This window comes from Battus philenor, unplaced genomic scaffold (genome assembly GCF_028537555.1).
Source record: "Battus philenor isolate CCGP_79_NKW_IND1 unplaced genomic scaffold, ilBatPhil1.0.hap1 SCAF_3, whole genome shotgun sequence".
In the NCBI taxonomy this organism is placed as follows: Eukaryota; Metazoa; Arthropoda; class Insecta; order Lepidoptera; family Papilionidae; genus Battus; species Battus philenor.
The window spans coordinates 7,178,490-7,189,970 of record NW_027181693.1 but is presented as its reverse complement, the minus strand read 5'-3'; the positions used below and the strand labels follow the sequence as shown (position 1 = coordinate 7,189,970).

The 11,481-nt window shown below is 29.8% G+C and overlaps 2 long non-coding RNA genes across 2 annotated transcripts; one reads left to right on the top strand and one right to left on the bottom strand.

Moving 5' to 3' along the window:
• Positions 1–3,590: 3,590 nt before the first annotated feature.
• LOC137926939 (uncharacterized) lies at positions 3,591–4,472 on the top strand. Its single transcript, XR_011107720.1, has 2 exons — positions 3,591–4,005; positions 4,320–4,472. It is a non-coding gene; the product is annotated as an uncharacterized lncRNA (long non-coding RNA).
• A 2,458-nt stretch (positions 4,473–6,930) lies between these two features.
• On the bottom strand, positions 6,931–7,605 carry LOC137927041 (uncharacterized). The gene is made up of 2 exons (XR_011107732.1): positions 7,371–7,605; positions 6,931–7,202 (listed from the first exon to the last, which is right to left on the bottom strand). It is a non-coding gene; the product is annotated as an uncharacterized lncRNA (long non-coding RNA).
• Positions 7,606–11,481: the final 3,876 nt, after the last annotated feature.

Here is an 11,481-nt window from a genome sequence, read left to right as displayed (position 1 = left end):
ACATGCTAAATTTTTGCTTGTTCATTAAATAAACATGAAAATTTTACTTAACTGAATATTTTTATTTGTTCACAGAATTTTATAGTTCTCTGTGAGAAGTGCGGTGGATCACATGCAAGCGACGAGTTGTCAGCCCCCGAGCGATAATATTTAATAAATTATCTGATTTCATTCTCGCGCCAGTTCTTTCTTATATTTATATACTCATTAAATACGTCACCTTTTTTTTTGTAAATAAACGTTTAAAAAAATAAAAATGGTCTTTTTTATAACATTACTAAATAAACATAACCATAACCATAAAGTTCACAAATAAAAATTGTAAAGTATTAGTCCATTTTCAATCGTGTACCAAGTACCTTTCTATAAACAATAGAATAACAGACAAGCTCAGAATAACCTGGCTTAAGCCATGCTTTTCCGTAGGCAAACATAGATGAAGGTTATTACAGGTACGCGGAATACAAAGAAGTAATACTGCATTACCTAGAATAACCTTTGTCTTCTGCACTCAACACATTTTTAAAGTTAAAACAAAAGTTTTTACGCGCGATAGCTACCGAGAATCCCTTTTGTTGCACATAACTGAAAAATAAGCGTGGAATCAAATTATCTGACTATTGAAAAAAATGTACGAAAATTCGTGTATTTATTAAAATATTATAATTCACAATTTAACTATCATCTAAAGTGAAATAACTAGATTTTAAATTAGAAAGCTGAACGATCAAGACTGAATACTCTGAGCGTTCAAAGCTTTAACATTCCTACGTAACATAGGCTCCCTGTCTTATAGAGTGCAGACTAACACATACACACAGTAATCTTGCAATATTAAAATTTAGGCTTAGGTCTATATATAAGTATTTACTTAGTATCAGTATCTAAAACGAAGAAGCGAACCTAAAAAATAAGAAACTAAACCTAGTTAACAACGGTCAGGAACAGATATATTAACTTACACCATATTACGACTGAGGTCAGGACTAGAATATAATTTGTCGCACTTTCCTCTGTATGATAAATCTTTCGCCTTAGACTTTTTGTATCTGTTGAAGCTGACAAATAGACCCATATCTACTTCCCTTACATGTACCATAGAGTTAATCGGATCACTGTATAAAGATAGAATACTACAACCTAGGGTATGTCTTTATTATTAGAAACAGACTAACGACTCGGAAATTAATATGTATGTTTTTATTTCCAAAAGAAAAAATTTATGGATCGGTTGACATCGTCTATTAAGCACATAAGTACATTTCACTAATTTAAAATGTACACTCCCAATAAATATTTCATATTATTCACATTCTAAAATACATTTATTAATTTATTAAAAATGTTATTAAAATATTACCTTTCAATGCAATAACAAATATATAATAAAAATAGGTAAACAAAAATAAATAAAGTTAATTGAAATAAAAATTGTGTTTTTGTAACGATATTAAATTCTTCTTAAACACGGAAAAGTAACCTATTTTATAAGATTCAATAATCTATATGATTTTTAAAAGTTTACCCTTGTCCTAATTATCTCTAATGCGTTTTATTAAACCCACACGCTTCTGTGATATGATGCCATCAGCGCATAAAAATTTAATTATTTCTGCAGGAGATTAAATTTATATACTGCAATTGACGAAGTATAATTTTTTATGTACACTCTAGCTTTGTGGGGGATTAGATTTATTTTCGGTAGCATTATATATTGTACTTTAAACAACTTTTATTTATTTTAACAAAAACTATTGTCTGTACAATATCTTTAGTAAAAACCATACTTCGGTTAAAGCGTGCAATATTCTAGATAAAATGAAATAATAAATCAGTACATACATAACCTAAAACAATTTCTCATATACATAAAAGCTGTTAATGATACAGAGAGAGAGAGACGCAACCACTATAGTGATGGCGCACGGAAGTTTCTAAATGAATATAATATTAGCCAGATTGATTGGCTTAATGAATATAATATAAAAACAACTAATAAAAACCATCTGCATTTAGTGTACATTAAAACTTGTTAGATATTAAATCGAAAGTATTTTATACCGTATTTCTTACATCCTTCGTGTTTTAAATAATCAAACGATCCCACGTGTACATTATGCTTCTCGTCTACCAATAAATTACTTGAAACTTAAACCACAACTCTATCTTATCAAATAAAATGAAACATCAATATTCTTCATTTAGAAAAATAAAAACAATGCCAAGTTAGTTAATGTAAATAATCTTTCGAGTCATGCTGTATGACTCGAAAGATTAAACTGAGAACTAAGTATTATATTAATTAACGTGATATTTTACTTCACGGCTACAAAGAAATAAAGACGATTATTATTCAAATACAGTAATGCCAGTTGTAAATTGTGGCACGTGATGGAGTTTCATCGCCAAACAAGCCGTTGTGACATTGTTGCTGACAATCGTTGATAATCGTGCAATCAAAATTTTCACCTGTTGAATACATCATGACGCTGAAGTGTAACTTTTAAGTTGAGGACAATTTATGAAATTAAAATAATTGTAAATAGTTCTATAGAAAGTCCGATTTATTCGGATTATTTTTTTTTGCTTTTTAAGTGGCTACTTCTAAAAACTTTCCATTTTACTAACTTATTATTATAAGATATATTTATGAGTAGCTAGTGTAGTGTACAGAGCAAAACCTTTATTTTCCGATAGTTCATTTCACGTTGTAACGGGTGCTAGATTATCTTCTTTCATAGCGTAGTGTGTTATTTAGTATAAACCCTAGATTATGCAATAATAAAAAAATGCTGGACAGTGTATAAGCAGGAGTTTTATTTTTTGTTTGTAATTACAGGTCTTACTTTAGAAAATATAAAAGAGATATATAACAGTATAATTGTAAACAACTGCTGGATAACATTACTTTGATGGGTTTTACTAAGTGACCTTCTGTATCCAAATTAGAGCAATATCGAATATTCTCTTTTTTTTGCTTTAGAAAAGTTTTTATAACAGAAAAGACGCTAAAAGATTAACAGAAACGAGAGATTCTTTGTTACGATGACAGTCCGTGCTTGAGCAGAAAAATGCTAAACCAACTCGGAATGGCTAAGCGATTGAACCTAAGTTTAGTAAACAAAAGCAACCAGTCGTTACTAACAAGGTTTTAAAATATTTCTCGACTCTATGGCTATTGTAGAAAGAAACAACACAAAGGTATCAACTTCATACAAACTTCAATCTTATTCAAGGAATACAAATCAATCGTTAAAAAAACAATAATCTTTTTCAACGATTAATTTGACTCATTAACTTTAGACGAATGACTAAAACAATATAATTAATACATGTGGCATATATCGGAATGTGTTTATAAAATGTTTATTCTTTAAGGAACTAAAACAAATATAAACTAGAACATTCTTTACAAATGCTTTTTACATAAATAATAAGGTTGTGATCCAAGTAATAATAAGACACAAAACATATTTTAATATAACGAAAACATTAATTAAATTATATTTTGTGTAAGTTGTTGTCATTAGGTAATTACTAAAATGTTAACAATAAATGTAGCTGTTCATACTATTTAACTAATGGTTTGTATTTGTAAAAGAACAATGAACATTTCGGGCCGCCCAAACTTGTTTATGACCATTTGTAAGAGTATCCCACCAAAATCCTTAGTAAGCAGCTATAATAGTTTGTGTGAAAATGGTTGGAGTTCATTAGGCAAAGAGCGATTGGTGAAAACGGACGATGGTGAATTTAACGGTCCTTCCTGCGCGAAATGTAAGGGGAGATGAAAATGAGATGTTGAGTAGGAGGAGGAGTCATCGCACATGGGGTATAAGGTATGGACGAAGTCGGGAAGAGGTGAAACAGAGGGGTGAGCCAAGTGGACTCCAAGAATTACATGAATTAGCTTTACGAACTGTAAAATTAATGGAAAAACATGGAACTGATACGCCGCAAAGTTATAATGAAGCAATGGATCTACTTAGACAGCAACATAATATGGTAAGCATTTTTTTGTTATTTATTATTATAAATGCTTAGAATATTTAAAACAAGATGCATTTTTAATTTTAATAAATGAAAATTACCATTAATAATAACAGTCAAACACATTAGTCAATATTTTAACAAATTCTATTTAATTAAAAAATTACATGTATTACTTTTAGTTCATTATTACGAAGGTCTTTTTTTAAATTCACATGTCATATCTAGCCTTATAAAATCTACTCGCCCATTTACAAGCTTAACTTTTTGTTTGTTCATGAAATAAACATGAAAATTTTACATTACATGTTATTTTTATTTGTTCGCAGAATTTTCTACTTCTTTGTGAAAAGTGCGGTGGATCACATTCAAGCGACGAGTTATCGGCCCCCGAGAGATAATATCTAGTAAACCACCTGAATTTTTACTCCTGACATTTTTTCTCGTTTCGTTTTATAAATAAATTTAAAAATAAAATTAAATATGATCTTTTTTTATAACTTTACTAAAGAAACATAGCCATAACCATAACCATTAAGTTCACAATTCATTATTGTAAAGTATTAGCCCTTTTCCAATCTTGTGTACCAAGTACCTTTTTAAGAACAATAGAATAACAGACGAGTACATAGTTTACCTGGGCTTAAGCCATACTTTTCTATAAGCAAAAGTTGTAGATAAATGTATTTACAGGTACGCAGAACACAAAAAAGTAATACCGCATTATTTAGATTAACCTTTGTATTCTTCACTAAACGCATTTTTAAAGTTAAAACAAAAGATTTTAAATAATAAAGTGCGCGATAGCTACGAACAATCCCCTTTGTTACACAAATCTCAAAAATAAGCGTCAAATGAAATTATTTCTGGCTATAAAAATAAATGTACGACAATCCATGTACTAATTTAAATAAATGATTCCACAATGTAAGAAATATTTAAAAGTGAAATAACGAAATTATAAATTTGAATACTTAGCGATCAAGACAATACTCGTGAGCGTTCAAAACTTTAACATTCCTATGTAACATAGCCTCCTTACCATAAAGTGCAGTATATAGATACACAAAATAATCATGCAATATTAAAATTTAGACTCGATTCTATTTATCAATATATACTCAATATCAGTATGGTTTAATATTAAAGGAATTGAAATGAAATAATAAAAATATGTAACACATTCACAATCAAAACTCTATGAAGATGCTTAAAATCTAGTTGTACCGCCTGCACCGTAAGAAATACATACCGGTTTTACCACAAATCATCGACAAACGGAAAACTTATTGAAGACCAGGTAGTGGAAACAACCCTATAAATTCGATTAAATCTGAGTAAGGTGCGTTTAAAGGAGTTCATTAATTATATCAGCCCTGGTACGTTCTTTCTGTTACTACGAATAAAAATAATTAAATCTATTTATATGTTTTTTCATTTTCTTGTTATCGGGTTACTCTTCATTGTAAACGACAGACAAAAATTTATACAGTAATGTACTGATTTTCAAAGGAAATATCATTTTTCAAACAACATTATTACTACATCGTACTTAAGTATTATATTATTTAATGGTATTATATTATATTAGTATTATATTATATTGTATTATATTAGTTAATGGCTTTAATACAACCATAAGTAAAAGTTTCAAATAATAGACTCGTCGTGAAAAGAATATACCACGAAACATCTGCTACGCATATAATTAAAAAAATAAGTTTAAAATAAAGGACAATGACTCGAAAACGAACAAAGAAGAAAGAAAAAAAAAGCAGACACTTTTGGGTTAAAACTTTTATGGCGTTACCTAGTTTACTTGAGTAGAATTTGCTAATGTTGGACGAAAACTGCAATGTCGTGTCGAATAATCACTATATAATTAATTCGCAAAAAATAAGCTAATTCGAATTATAATTTAAAACTAAATTAATCATTATCGATTTTAATACATTTTCTAATTATAATACAAGTACACAAGTCATTAACGACAATGAACATCTTCATGTCTAATTTTAGAGTGAAATAAATATCACGCGAGCATATTTTTGAAATTTTTAGTAACATACAGAATTATTAAAATAAGATTTGTAGATTTTTAATAGGTGGTTAAAGCATACAACTCGTTGTAACTTTTTAAATTGTACAGTTACTGCTGTACTACTATGTAGTACATATGTACCATCATATATTAAATTAGTTTTTAAAAGATTATAAACTGAAAAGGAAGCATTGAAGAAAAAGCTTCATACGTTGGTGACACCTAAATGGTGATATATTTAAAACGGGTTATTTTAGAAAGATCTTAAAATATTATTTTAAAATGCGAATATACACCAACTTCTTTACACATCTTTTTGCATTATTACATCAAACGGATAGCAACTTAAAAGTTATGTTTCATAACTATGCATTATAGATTTGACTTGAAAATTTTCATTCTTTATTATTATGATTCTCATTACTGAAAACCTTTTGGAGAAGTTCGAAAATGACGATCACGCAGCAGACTCCTCGTTCATTAGTATAACTTGCCAGCGTATCCAGCCAAACAGAATATAGTGCAGGTGTGTAATTATTAGGTCGTTATTTCGTTTATTACAAAAAATTTAAGAAAAATGTCAAATAAGTTTTAAGATGCGGAATAAGCCGTGGCTGTTCGAAAACGCTATTGAAAAAACTTCAATGAGTGTTCCACTGCTCTTCGCAACGAACGATGCCGATAAATTGCCACAGAAATATATATAAAACGAAAAATAATTTATAAGTTGATACTTAGTTTAATCTCGGTGTTCTATAAAATTCTATGTCACCTCTCAAATAGAAAGAAAACATACGTGGCTTCTTTCCTGCTCTTGACTTATAACTTCCGAATAGCTGTAATAGTTTATGAATAATCCATATCAGTATTTAACTTTCAAGAGAAATAATAAACTCAAATTCCATCAAAATTTATTTTCATGCGATAAAAACGTATGGACATAAAGATCTTAAAAAAGTACAAGCCCGATTTGTGGTGAGTATGGTAACGTACTCGTGTTTAAAAAATCTGAACACTGTGATTTTTAAGAAAGCTTGCCGCATGAATTTGTACATGAATTGCTGTTGCGATTCTGTATGGACGATGTTTTATATTGTTTCTATCGTTCCGGAGCAGTTACTTCGTCTTCACGATGCATGTTGCCAATCATGATGAAACACAGTTTAAATTCCTTAAAACAAAAATTTGATTACTATTGTAAATAAGCATAAATTTATTTAAATTATTAATAAGATAACAATGAATATTGAAAAGATATATAGATATATAACAGTGAATATTAAAAAGGTATAGGAAAAAATAAATTTTATTTTAAATTACACTAAACAATCATAATTACCAAATTAAAAAATTGTCGCACTCTGTTCATGACGATTTGGTAGCAATTTGGATGCGAAGAGTAAGGATTCATTAAATTTGCTGTCGTTGCAGCTACAGACTCCAGCTCCTCCAAATTAATTGGTTCCGAAGGTGGAACCGTTTCAAATGGTATGCATGGGATATCTTCGTCTAACTCCTGCTCTTCCTTAGGCAAATTTACCATGTCGGAGATGTTATCCCTTCCTGATACAACATGAAACTAAATGACAATATAATTATTTTGCACCAAACTACCGTTGGTGGCAGGGGTAAAATTTCTACCTGATCTCTTTGTTTAGAACCCATTGAAAGGAAACAATATGTTTGGTTGTGTCAAACACTACCTTTCCTTAAAGTTTTACATTTTTTGACTCAGATGGTGATATACAAGGTGATTGGAAATAGAGTAAATGGTAGTCTATTTCCAATTATATATGTCATATCTTCCAAATTATACTCATAAATGTTCCTTTCCAAAATATATTTCATATTAATCAATTTGATGGTCAAGGTTATTGGAATATTTTTATTTCATTCATTAGGCTTCTCAAATACCATATAAAAGAAAAATGAACGTCAATTGTTGAAAACGATGGACAAAGGTAAATTAAATAGGAAATAAATGTTATTTATGTAATTTTATTATAGATACCTCAATACAAATCTTTTATATAGTATGGACAATTAACTTTGCTTAACGAGGAATTGATTTATTTTATTATCATATAAAGATTGTACAAAACATCTTTTTGTTATTATATGCCTTTCCAAACACCTAATACTAGTTACTTTCTTTTTTTGTTGTTTTAAATAATATATCGTCCTTTGGCAATTATTTAATAATTAAAAATAGTTTAAAATTTCAGAGATCTAATTTTTTTTTCCTCATAGCAGTTTTATGTACAAATCTTTGATCTCTATTTTTTTCTATTAAACTATTAATAATAGGTATAATCCATGGTGTGCGCGGTATAGCTAGTCACCGACACAGAGATGTGATCGTTGAGACAGGGGAAGACAAGACAAGATTAACAACACTCGTACTTTTTACATACGTATTTGGCTGCAGTTAGTCTACCCGTCCCGTTATCAATTAATATAAAATATTGAAATAAATGTGTCTGGCAAACAAAGGAATCTTATATATATACTTAAATATACTTAAATACTTCCATTTAAGTATACTTCTATTTTTAAAACCTAAAGCCCAAGTTTTAAAAATAGAAGTATTGAAATAGAAAAATTGAACTCTAGTTTACCGTGTACCTTCAAAATGCGGGATATGATATGACCGCGCTTGTACTTACTTGCTAGTGTTTGGTTCTTTTTTAATTGTACATTTACTTTTATAAAAGTTGTATGATGGTATTTGTCATTAACAAACTATGTTTGCTTATTGGCATTGGCGGCTTTATCATTCTAATGGGAGCACAGCGTTAAAGGCGCTTAATTTATGTCTCTAAACTGGAACTAAGAGATATCCGGGACAAGTCCCGACACTAGTCGGTAATACTAGTGACTAACAAGCTCTGTTGCTTAGGAAGACATTACAAGCAAAGGTCCCCATGAAGGCTATATATATAATTTGCACCATATGGTTGCTATAACAGGTTTATGCAGTGGCGTAGCTATGGTATTTGGGGCCTGGGGCAGATTGGGGCTTGGTGCCCCCCCTCCCCCTAAAGAGTCTAAATTCTTTATTTATATATTTTTTACATTTTGGTACAATTTTTTATTTTTTGCCCATAAAATAGTAAAAAACCCGAAGCTCAATTTTGTTTTTTTTCTTTTAAATATTAAAGAAATCAAAATAATTTTTTTTCTTAAAGGGACATGATCTTCACCCTTTTTGTATAAAACAAAAATGTGTTTCCAGAATTTTTGGAACCCTATATGAACCCATCTTTGTGGCTTATACACTAAGGGAGAGGATCATGTCCTTAAATGTTGAACACATATATATCTTCTTGTATATTTCATGAACACAGATATGTGTTTTGTGATTTAGGGCCCTTTTAAAAAAACACTTGTTTTGCGAATGAAAGGCTTAAACACTGTGTATATTATAATTTGTAACCTTTTACTTTTTTTATGTTCATTTTATTTAACAACTTTTTAGCTCAATTGTAGTAAAATTCGATATTCTTTTTATGCTATTTACTTTAAATAATGGTTTTCATTTTCTTTTAACATTTCATTATTCATCACTAAAAAAAAATTTAAAAAAATTATTTTCAACTTTGGTGCCCCCCTGCTTGTGGTGCCTGGTGCGACCGCCCCGCTCGCCACCCCCTAGCTACGCCACTGGGTTTATGAATACTTTCAGTGGCGTACCTAGGGGGGGGCGGTGGGTGCGGTCCGCACCGGGCGGCACTTACCTTGGGGCGGCATTTTTTGTATTTACTTATAGTTGTAAAAAACAACTTATTCATTTCAAATTTATTTTCTTTCTTGAATAATAAATGATTATTATGATCATTAGAAGAAGAAAATAGTAAAACGAGATCAGATGCTGGAATATTACTCAATTCTATGCAATCTTTTTCTTTTCTATGTTACCTTCATTTATGGGAACCCGTCCTTTTGAAAATTAAGGACGCTCAAAAATACCTGCAAGTAAAAGGGTTAAATGTCTACCAATGCCATATAAAACTAAATTCTTTGCAAACACATTTCATGGAACAAAGAGATACGCTAGTACGAAACGCTGTTATAGCAGCCAAAATAATTTGTGAAGAGTTGGAGGTATCGACTGAGCGTCGAGTTAGAAGGCGAAAAAACATGAGTGGGGAAAATTCGACGTGGGGCTATCCTTACAAGAAGAAGTACGAAGAGAAATGTTTTCATCTATGGACAGAATTGTAAAGGATATAAAGGAACGCTTCGATCAGTTGCATGGCCTTGTAAGAAAATATTCGTGTATAATACCGTGTAACCTACTAAATGAAGAATTTGAATGTCAAATAAATGACTTGATTGACATTAATGAAAAACAGTTCCATATTGAAAGAAAAAGGATCCAGGTTTTTATGGCTGTATCTACACTAAAAAAAGAGGCAAAACATTAGAAAAACGGGGGGAAGGGCCCTCTTGGTCTGCTCAAATTTAATCAGCAGTATGGGTTGAAAAATTCTGTTCCCAACATTGTAATTTTGTTAAGAATTTTTTTAACAATTTTAATCAGTGTCGCCAGTTGCGAAGGAAGCTTCTCAAAAAATTGAAGTTGATAAAAAATTATCTTCGTTCTACAATGAGTCAATTAAGACTACAAAATCTTGCAATTTTGTCAATAGAACAAAAAATTACAAATAATATAAATTTTGAGAGCATTATACACGATTTTTCTAGTGTGAAAGCTAGAAGATTAGATATTATATAAATATAATTACGAGTGCATACAAATATGTCTAAAAAAATTTACTCTGTGTATTAATAAATATTGATTAAATAACTTAATATTTATTAATGTTATAATTATTTATTTATTTACTAATTTATAAAAACCACTATTTGATTGACTTATAATAGAAAAAGGGCGGCAAACTGAAGATCGCCCCGGGCGGCAAAAGTTCTAGGTACGCCACTGAATACTTTTCTACTACTTTTTTAAATAGAAATTTGAAACAAGAGACAAATTACAAAGCAATGGTTTTATCCTTCTAATACATTTGACTTATAGTATGGGATCAACTGTAATAATAATCTATTAAATAATTTTTCCACACATGAAGATTCTTTGAGATTTAACATTTTTCTTGTTTACCCAATTTTAAACACAATTTTTATGCGCAAAGCTAATAAATGCATAGAAACATTATTTTTGATGAGACTAAAAACCTAGAGAACTAACAAGAAAACATTTAATTATTATTAGTTCATAATAAAAAACACATATATTTCTTTCACACTTGCGACACTGACAATGTTTTTTTAAGGGCTTGGTATGTAAACTTGGATGGCCATTTCATGACGATTTTTTTTTCAAATTAGTTTGGTTTACACACAAAAACTTCACATTTAAGACGCTAACAAGAAAAAAGTCGCAAATCGTAATTTTACATGATTGTATGTATGCCAATTTATTTGATTAA